A 9,474-nucleotide genomic window follows, 5' to 3' on the forward strand; every position below is an offset into this window, starting at 1 on the left:
TAGTGGCGTTGGTTGGTGCGGTTGCAGTAGTGATAGTGGCGTTGGTTGGTGCGGTTGCAGTAGTGATGGTGGCGTTGGTTGGTGCGGTTGCAGTAGTGATAGTGGCGTTGGTTGGTGCGGTTGCAGTAGTGATAGTGGTGACGGTGACTGCGGCTGAACTATGTGTGGTGCTTTGTATGGTTGTGGTAGATATAGTGATGATGGATGTGGGTGTAGTAGGTGAAGTGGTTTTGATGGGTGTGGTTCTTGTGGGTGTAAAGATGGTGGTGGGTGTGGTTGTGGTAGATGTAGTAACGATGGTGGATACGATTGTGGTAGGGGTATTGGTGGTTGTATTAGGTGTAGTGGTGTTGGGTGGTGTAGGTGAAAAGGTGATGGTGGTGGATATGGTTGTGATTGTGGAAGGTGTAGTAGTGGTTGTGGTAGGTGTAGCGGTGGTGGGTGTGGTAGGTGTAAAGGTGGTAGGTGAAGGGTTGATGGTATTCGATGTGGTTGTGACAGTTGTAGTGGTTTGTGTGGTTGCAGTAGTTGTAGTGGTTTGTGTGGTTGCTGTAATTGTGGTAGATGTATTGGTATTGGTTGGTGTGATTGAGGTAGGTGTACTGGCAGTGGTCGGTGTGGTTGCGGTGTTTGTAGTGGTGGTGGCTGGTGTGGTTGCGGTAGGTGTAGTGGAGTTAGTTGATGTGGTTGCAATAGTTGTAGTGGTGTTGGTTAGTATGGTTACTTTAGCTGTAGTGGATTTTGTTGATTTAATTGTTGTAGGTATCGTAGTGGTGGGTGTTGTGCTAGAAGTGGTGACGGTGCGTGTAGCTGGGGTAGGTGTGGTGGTGGGTATGGTTGTGGTAGATACAATGGTGGTGGGTGTGGTAGTGACAGATGTAGTGGTTATGGATCTGGTAGGTGAAGAAGTGATTTTTTTTAATGTGCTTGTTGTAATTGCAGAGGTTGATACAGTTGCTGTAGTTAAAGTGGTAAGTATGGTTGTGGTAGATTTAGTGGGGGCGTGTGTGGTTGTGGTAGGGGTAGTGGTGGTGGGTGTGGTAGGTGTAGAAGGTGTAGGCGAGGAGATGATGATAGTGGATGTGGTTGCTGTAGTTGAAGTGGTAGGAATGGTTGCGGTAGTTGTAGTAATTGTGGTTGGTGCGGTTGTGATAGTTATCGTGGTATTGGTTGGTGTGGTAGTTGCAGTAGTGTTGGTTGGTGTGGTTGTGGTAGGTGTAGTGGTGGTGAGTGAGGGTGTGGTTGGGGTATTGGTGGTGAGTATAGTTGTTGTAGGTGTAGTGGAGAGTGTGATTATGGTAGGTGTAGTGCTGGTGATTGTCATTGTGGTAGGTGTATTGGTAGTGAGTGTGGTTGCAGTAAGTTTAGTGGTACGTATGGTTGCGGCGATTGTAGTGGTGGTGGTTGGTGGGGATGCAGTGGTTGTAGTGATGGTAGTTAGTGTCGTTACGATAGTTGTAGTGGTGTTGGCTGGTGTGGTTGCGGTAAGTGTAGTGGTGGTGGGTGTTGTTGGTGACGATTTAATGGTGGAGGATATGGTTGTAGTAGGTGTAGAGGATCGTAGGGTTGTAATAGTTGTAGTGGTCAGTATGGCTGTGGTAGTTGTAGTGGTGGTGGTTGGTGAGGTTGCGGTAGTTGTAATATTGGTTGGTGTGGTTGTTGTAGGTGTAGTGGTGGTGGGTGTAATTGTGGTAGTAGTGGTGATGGTGGATGTGGTTGTGGTAAGTGTGGTGCTGGTGGTTGGTGTGGTTGGTGTAGGTGTCGTGGTGGCGGGTGTTGCAGGTGTCGTGGTGGCGGGTGTTGCAGGTCTAGTGATGGTGATGGGTGTTGTAGGTGTACTGGTGATGGTGGGTGTTGCAGATGTAGTGGTGGTGACGGTTATGGTTGTGGCAGGTGTAGTGGTGGGTGTAGTTGTGGTGGGTGTGGGAGTCGTTGTAGCAGGTGTAGTGGTGGTGGTTTGTGTGGTTGTGTTATTGGTGGTAGGGGTGCTTGTGATCGATGTAGTGGTGGTAGGTGTAGTGATGGTTTGTGTAGTTGTGGTAGGTATAGTGGTAGTGAGTGAGGTTGAGGTAAGTGTGGTGGTGGTGGTGGTGGTGAGGGTGGCTGTGGTAGGTGTGGTGATGGTGAGTGTGATTGTGGTAGGTGTATTGGTGGTGAGTGTAGATGTTGTAGGTTTAGTGGTGGTGAGTGTGGTTGTGGTAGGTGTAGTGGTAAGTATAGCTGCGGTGGCTGTAGTGTTGGTGGCTGGTGTGGTTGCGTTAAGTGTAGTGGTGGCGGGTGTGATAGGTGACGAGGTAATGGTGGTGGATATGGTTGTGGTAGGTGTAGAGGATGGTAGGGATGCAATAGTTGTAGTGGTAACTATGGTTGCGGTAGTTGTAGTGGTGGTGGTAGGTGAGGTTGTTTTAGGTGTGGTGGTGGTGAGTGTGGCTGTGGTAGGTGGGGTGGTAAGTGGGGTAGTTGTGGTGGTTGGCGTGGTTGCGGTAGATGTAGTGGTGTTGGTTGAAGTGGTTGCGGTAGATGTAGTGGTGTTGGTTGATGTGGTTGCGGTAGTAGTATTGGTTGGTGTGGCTGTGGTAGGTGTAGTGGTGGTTGGTGTGGTTGTAATGATGGTGGATGAGGTTGTAGCAGGTGTGGTTGAGATATTTGTAGTGGTGGTGGGTGGTGTTGTGATAGTTGTAGTAGTGTTGGTTGGTGTGATTGTGGTAGTTGTAGTAATGTTGGTTGGTGTGTTTGTGATAGCTGTAGTGGTAGTGTGTGTGGCTGTGGTAGAAATGGTGATGTTGTATGTGGCCGAGGTAGGTGTCGTGGTGGTGGTGGTAGTGAATGTAGTTGTGGTAGGTGCAGTGGTGGTGGTGAGTGTGGTTGTTGTAGGTATAGTATTAGGTATGGTTGCGGTAGTTGTAGTGGTGTTCTCTGGTGTAGTTGGGGTAAATGTAGTGGTATTGGGTATGGTAGGTGACGATGTGACGGTGGGGGATATGGGTGTGGTAGCTGTAGAGGTTGGTAGGGTTGCTGTAAATATAGTGGTGGTGGTTGGTGTGGTTGCGGTAGTTGTAGTGGTATTGGTTGGTGAGGTTGTGGTAGGTGTAATGGCGGTGGGTGTGATAGGTGTGGAGGTGATGGGTGTGGTTGTGGTAGATGTAGTGACTGATGTTGTTGTAGGATATGGTGTAGTTGTAGTGAGCGTGGTTCTGACAATTGTAATGGTTGATATGGTTGCTGTTGTGGTTGTAGTTGTGTCTGGTGAGGTTGTAGTTGTAACTGCATGGATAATTGTACTGTTTCTTGGATTTGGTGTAGTTGTAGAGACATTTAGTGTGATTGTAGTGCTTGGTATAGCAGTGGTTGGTGTGGATGTGGTATTTATAATGGTAGTTGGTGTTGCTGTAGCGGTCTCTGGCGTGGTTGTGGCTGTAGTGGGTGTGACAGTTGTAGTAGTGGATGGTAAGCTTGTGGTGGTTTCTTCATTTGTACTGTTGCTTGATTGTCTTGGCGTGAGAGTGGTAGTGGTGGTAGTGGTGGTGGTGGTGGTGGTGGTGGTGGTGGTGGTGGTGGTGGTGGTGGTGGTGGTGGTGGTGGTGGTGGTGGTGGTAGCAGTAGCCGGCTTGGTAGTGCTGACAGTCGTGCCTGTAAACGGACAGAAGTTGATGAGGTCAACAGTTTAATTAAGATAGATAAGCAAGTTTGGACACTAGGCAAGTAAGTAAGTAAGTTTATTCAGGTATACACAAATACAGTTACTTAGATTATCATACATAGCAGTATATGTGTAGTGAACCTGGGATAACCTGGGATAACCCAAAAAAAGTCAGAGTGACTTATTTCCATTGGGGTCCTTTTATCTTATTATTATAATATAAAGGTTATAACATATTATTATTATTCTATAGTGGAGATAACATCTTATTAAGAAACTAAAAAGACTATCTACTACACGAGGGTCATTAAGACTACTACACGAGGGTCATTAAACCTGCAATACGAGGGTCATTACTAGGAATAAGGTAAAATTACACTTGTGTTACCTAAAAAAACAAAAAATAATTCCCCTCCCTTTCTGTAGCTACATTCATCAGACACCTTTTGGCACTCTTCTTGAACTGGTTCATGCTATAACTGGCTTTGACATGTGCGGGCAGTCTGTTCCATTCCTTTATTGCTGTACAATAAAAGATGTTTGAAGTCTGGCCACTGACTGTGGGTACTACAAAGTTGTGTTCTCTCCCCCTATTACTATGATTACTTTGGTCCCAACCTTGACAAAACTGGCAGAAAGATATTCTGGACACTGTTTGTGAGCAATTTTATAAATATGATTAAACTTCAGTTGTTTTACTCTGTCTTCAACATTCAGCATATCCAAGGCAAGGTTTCACTTGGAATTTCAAGGTTTTCTCAAGTCTATGATAGACTTATAACGTAGCTGGTGTCTAGCTGGTGATTTAAAAAGTCTCTGGTTCCCATAGTACATGTGCTCAGTTCGACAAACATACTGCAGGTGGAGCCTAGTACAGCTGAGACAACGAGACTAAAAGTGAGGAACATCCAGCTAGTTGGCAGAGAAAAAAAAGTTCTGGATAAAAGGCAAAGAAAGGTTTCAAAAATGGTTGCCCGAAATGCATTTGCATACTAGTGGCTTTCTTTTGTGCTTAACAATGTTTTATTACATTTAAACTACATTATCCCTGTACATCATAAAAATCAAAATTTGGATTGAAGTGGCTTGACCACTCGGGTGGGTTTTTAATGGCGTGATTTTTGTCACAGTGACGAGTTTATATCATGTATCAGACACTGGCTTGATACATGTCTAATTTATCTATTCTTCTCCCCACTGCCAACACAATAACCTTCTTGCATTTTGTGATTGTGGACTTAAAATAGGAATTTATATTATAATTTTCCGTATATTTTATTGTTATAATAATAATTTCATGAGGGAATAACATTTTCCGAATATTCTCTTTTTTAATCAGCTTCAGGTTAAATTATATTTTAAGATTTCTTATGAGGTGTTCACCCCAGTTTTACATTTTTCGGGGAAGTTTTAGAGTCACGAACAATGTGGCAAAAGTGTCAACTACACTTACTGTAGGAGGAGTTGACAGGAACCTTGCAGTGGCAGCGCTCGTTGCCGTTCCTCCGCACTTCTATCATGAACCCTGGCTTCTACACCGCCGCCCACCGCCGTCACACCGCCATGTGCACCACCAACCCAGCAGGACCCAGTACACCGTAACAGAACAAAATATATATATATATATATATATATATATATATATATATATATATATATATATATATATATATATATATATATATATATATATATTGGATTAATTACCGCCAGCTTATATAGCTAATTTTCTCTGTTTTATTTGTCATAAAACCTGACCTGTGAAGTGTAAAAAACCACTGATATAAAAATGAAACAAGGAGACCATCTTCATCTGCTGAAGAGGGCCTTCAGACGAAACTGAAATAAACATATGTTTCTACCTATGTTTCTTCTGTTCCAGTCATTTGCTTCATGGCCTAAAACTATCACTTAATGTTATTAGGAGTATTTAAATACGTATATAAATATAAGTTTTAAGGCAAGAAAAATGACATTGTTTGAATGTAGCAATGTGGAAGTAGAAGGAACAGTGCAGAATCAACCTGCATTCCCACTCGTAGTGTAGTTGTTAGCATGACTTAACCTAGTACCAGCGCTAAGAGATTTCAATTCATCATAATTTCTTTCTTTCTTTCTCTCTCTCTCTCTCTCTCTCTCTCTCTCTCTCTCTCTCTCACACACACACACACACACACACACACACACACACACACACACACACACACACACACACACACACAAACGTACCAAACAAAAAAAAAAAAAAAAGCAAGGAAGTGTCTATAGACAAGTACCTTTAAAAACTGGTATAACGCGCATTGAAAAACTCTCAGTCTACAATTCAATTTAAAGTGATTAGGTCGTCTGGCAAATTATAATGTCTCACCACAAAACTGATGTGATACTGGGATTCTACACAAGATTGTTAAATGGGCATCTTAATGATGCTTGCTCTCTTAGCCGTTCTGGGTCGAGGATATATATGAATTAATGTAACTAGCCACCTGTGGTGTCAGGAATCAGATAAAAGTATTAGTGTTGGCAGTTGTGAACCTTACACTGTCTTTATGGAACCTAAGTGAACCACACCACATTTGTTTTTGAACTCTGGGCCCTTTGGATACCGTACGGAGTTCAGCTCATTGTATTTCCAAATAAAATTTCAATTTAATCTCCGTTACAAGTTTACTTTTTTATCCTTTCTTACATCTATGTTGTAACCCATACATCAGCATTTTTTATTTGATATTATATACGTATTTTTTTTTATATTTACATACAAAGCAAGTTTTACTGACCAGATCTGCAGCCCATGCTTGGTATGTTTCCTCCCAGGTGGTGGCAGCAGCTGCACCCCAACACAGCACCACCAACACCACCACCAATACACTGCTGTCACCAACAAAACTTATTGTAGTCTCGCCAGTACAGGAGTGGTCATCGTCCTCTTAATCATTAATGTGAAAAAAAATGAGACTTGTAGCTTTCTCACCCTCCCTTCCCTCCTTTCTCTTTGAAGATATAAAGGAAATGAGCAGTGGCATTCACAATTCATCATAAGAAAACCAATAGTCAATTTTTTTCAGTAAAAATGACGGATTAGGATATTACGCAGCCTAGATTCAATTCAACCCTTTCAAAGAGACCGAACAGACCATTATCCTAGTATGTACAAGCTTGAGGAAGCTCAGAAGTTGTATTAAGTTATCGGCTTGGAAGGGTTAAAGCTAATCAAATGGACACTCAGACACATCACTTGAAAAAACAGTAATTAAATTTTTCCAGGCGTCCCCCACCCCGCGATAAAAAAAATGACCTACACGCCAAAATCATTCCAGACTTTTCTCCCAGGAAGATTGGCCGTCATCCTTTTGAAAAAGTAATTACAGGAGAGCCCCACTTTTCAGCACTTCGCTTTACACCGTTTTGCTAATACAGCAGTTTTCAATTAACTCATTCTTCATGTATTCAGATTTCCTACAAGAAATATATTCACTACTTACTATAAGTTAAGGAAGAAAATATGCATTTTTTAGGCCTAAGTCTATTGCTCACTTAATATATGACAGTGTAAACATGTTATCGGGCTTTTATATGCATTTGAAAGTGAAAAAAAGGCCATGTTTCACTTTACAGCAGTAAACCAGAACCTAACCTGCTGTATAAGCAGGGCCCGCCTTTACAGTGCATATGCCAGCAAGCTTTATGTAAGATTGCTGGCTTAATTTAAAAAAAAAAATAACAATGGTCTGAGGAGCACATAGATGTTATAGGCACATAAAAGAACATTAATTTGATTTACCCAGGAACACTAAATAACTTCACTGACTTATTTCTGATCGGAAGAGACATTCTCCAGTTATTTCACAGAAATCTCTTTGACTAATCAAATTGGCTCATCATAACTTACACAGCCTAACATCACGAGAAAAATACATCAACACCAAAAGTTTAAAGCTCATCAGAAGATGCATTTTCCCATTATTACAAAGAATCGAGCCAAATTTGTGCCAACACAGCTTACACCCATAAATCATCCCATCCATTTCACACGCTGCATCAGCCATTGAAGATTGATGCCGTTCACACTTTTTATATTTTAATCAGAGGAGAGCGCAAAATCAAGAGCCCCTCACCTGCATTAAGATAAAGTAATGTAATAATGTAAATTAATAGTACATCATTTCAAGATCAGAGTGGGAAAATGGCATCCATGTACCCCATTAAATGTACGCCAGTGTTGAAATTTTGAAGGCAATCAGAGCCTCTCTCCACCTGCCACACAAATAAAATTTGGGCGAGAATTTGAGCCCAAGAGGTATAACGTTATGTTTGCTTAGTATATTGTATGTTCTGCCTACATATGCTGCATATAAAGGATATAAACCTGTTAATTCTTCGTTTATACAGTTCACACACCATTCACTATATATATAACCGATAAAATTATCTTCTTCACTGTTTCCAGGTCGTCATGCAAAGCTGTACTAATAATTATTTGAATATAATATTACTCTATTAATTTATTCTTTGCCTGTTAGTAAAGTAAATACTCAAGAACATGAGTCTGCTTCTGCTGTGCGTTCAGCATATCGTTGCTTATCAAACTGTGGCAATTTTCCAATAAATTTACTTGGCTTCAGCATATTTTTTTGGTGAAATGACATGTGACTACATTTTTTTTAGCAATATATCATCTAACACGGACTGTACGCGAGTTAATGAATGCAGTCACCTAAAATATTCAATATATACAGAATATATTGTAAAAATGACCTTCGGAATATGCAGATGTGCGATCAGAGGTATGAAGCATGGGAACACTGACGACTTTCCATCGTAAAATGATACTGAATCTTACTAATAAAGTTACGTTTCTGTAAAAAAAAAAAAAATGAAATTTGATTTACAAGTTGAGTTTCTATGTAATTTAAACCAGCAGTATACTTCAAATATTTTGTCATTTGAAGGGACGATTGATCGAAGATGAAGACGTTCTTGTTGGTATTAACTCAGGATGGCTCAGGAGGGCGAAAACTGGGTCCTCCCTCTGAATGCATCCCACAACAGCTGACTAACTCCCGGAAACCTATGGACTGCTAGGTGAACAAGAGCAGCATACACAAGGAGACTGGCACAAACGGATCACCCAACCCGGTAATCGAACCCATGTCCTTTCAGTTGTAAGCCGAACTCTCTAACTGTTGAAATATCTTGTTGGGAGCGTCCTGAGTGAACGTTGGTATGTTACTATGACTCAAGACCGTCGGTAAATTACAGTCACGTTTTCTCAGTTTTTTTGCAATCTTGAGACAATTACCTCATCTTGCTGCCCGAAGTGGTTTGACAGGAGATTCCTTCGTCTGCGTCACCGTGGAGTCTTGACAGAAGAGATACCTTCGTCTGCGTCGCCAGGATACTTCAGCCTCACTGGGCCGGTGCAGACGTACTCCAGGTCTTACTGAAGAAGTTCAACAAGTCACTCGTTGATAGCAGCCAGTTCACTAACGTACCAGGTATGGGAGACCCAGGTGCTGAACAAGAATTTTTGTAACAGGTGAAAATTTATACATAAACAACTTTTCATCGTTAACTCCTACACACAAGACGTGTATGGCCCTGGCTGACAAGTGTGAATAATTAGGTCGCGATCAGCCAAGGTCATCCTAAAGTCTAATGACTAAGATATATGTAATATATAGGTACTATATTTACTAATATTTTTTTTTTATATTTTATTTAAAACATTATAAATTACAAGGTTTTGTAAAATATTAAATAACACCACAATACAGGATCTGAACAAGATTACTAAGAATCATATCATAAGTGCAGAAAAAATTTGAAAACCC

The sequence above is a fragment of the Cherax quadricarinatus genome, chromosome 15 (assembly GCF_038502225.1).
Source record: "Cherax quadricarinatus isolate ZL_2023a chromosome 15, ASM3850222v1, whole genome shotgun sequence".
NCBI lineage: Eukaryota > Metazoa > Arthropoda > Malacostraca > Decapoda > Parastacidae > Cherax > Cherax quadricarinatus.